Genomic DNA, 1,261 nt, shown 5'->3' on the forward strand with positions numbered 1-1,261 from the left:
TTAAATCACATTCTTGTTTTCCTTTTGTACCCCAACTCCTCCCAGAGATCCCCCTTCAATACCTACAAAAACTTTTTTTGTCATAGTCTTTACAATTTATAAAATCTTATAACAATAAAAATGAGTATTATAAAAGTTGTTTGATATAAAACAACAATAAATTTAACAGTCTTATGTAGATGATTGTCTACGGTAATACTGAAAATACATGTTTTTCTCAATATTTTAAAATTTTCTCAAAATTTTAAATAACTCCAAACATACTAACTGTATATTTCAAAATGATACATCACTACTAATATTTTCTTAAATGAACATAAATATATAAAGTGTTTTTGTTTGTTTGTTTGTTTTGTATTTAGTAGAGCTTAAAACCTTGGCTCTTATTGTGGTAACTTGATACAAGAGTTACAAACGTCAAGCAAAGCATTCAGTCCCACTCTTTGTTGTTTTCTTACAAGCCCCCTCCCAATTTAATTGTCTATATTGCTTTTGGGTATATAAATACTTTTAAAATATGTAAGCTGTTCTGAAAACCATAGTATAGTGTAAAAACATGAAATAAACACTACTACTGAGAGGCTGAGATAAGAGAAGCTAGATTCAAGACCCTTACGTTGTATACAGCAAGACACTGTCACGAACAAACAAGCTGAAAGTGTATATAGATTGTACAATATTGGACCTATTTCTCCAATTACCAAATTAGAGAGACCATTGGATGACAATCAACAAATTTCTAAGTCCTCATATTTTTGGATTTCAATCGATTAGGATATGTTGGTAATATTAATTTTCATATTAAGATATTAAGAAAAAGTAATTGTTACTTCCTGTTGTTTTTCTTGTAAAAGGTGGAATTAGGTTTGTGTGGATTTGTTGAAAGATTACCTTCTTGCTTCTTCTAGGCTGTAGTTTTGCTCCTTATGTTGATGTTTTCCATCTATTATCCTTTGTGGGGCTGGATTTGTGGAAAGATATTGTATAAATTTTGTTTTGTCATGGAATATCTTGTTTTCTCCATCTATGGTAATTGAGAACTTTGCTGGGTATAGTAGCCTGGGCTGGCATTTGCATTCTTGTAAAAGTCTGTATGACATCTGCCCAGGATCTCCTAGCTTTCATAGTCTCTGGTGAAAAGTCTGGTGTAATTCTGATAGGCCTGCCTTTATATGTTACTTAACTTTTTTCCTTTACTGCTTTTAAAATTCTTTCTTTGTTTAGTGTATTTGGTGTTTTGATTATTATGTGACAAGAGGAA

This window comes from Mastomys coucha, unplaced genomic scaffold (genome assembly GCF_008632895.1).
Source record: "Mastomys coucha isolate ucsf_1 unplaced genomic scaffold, UCSF_Mcou_1 pScaffold21, whole genome shotgun sequence".
In the NCBI taxonomy this organism is placed as follows: Eukaryota; Metazoa; Chordata; class Mammalia; order Rodentia; family Muridae; genus Mastomys; species Mastomys coucha.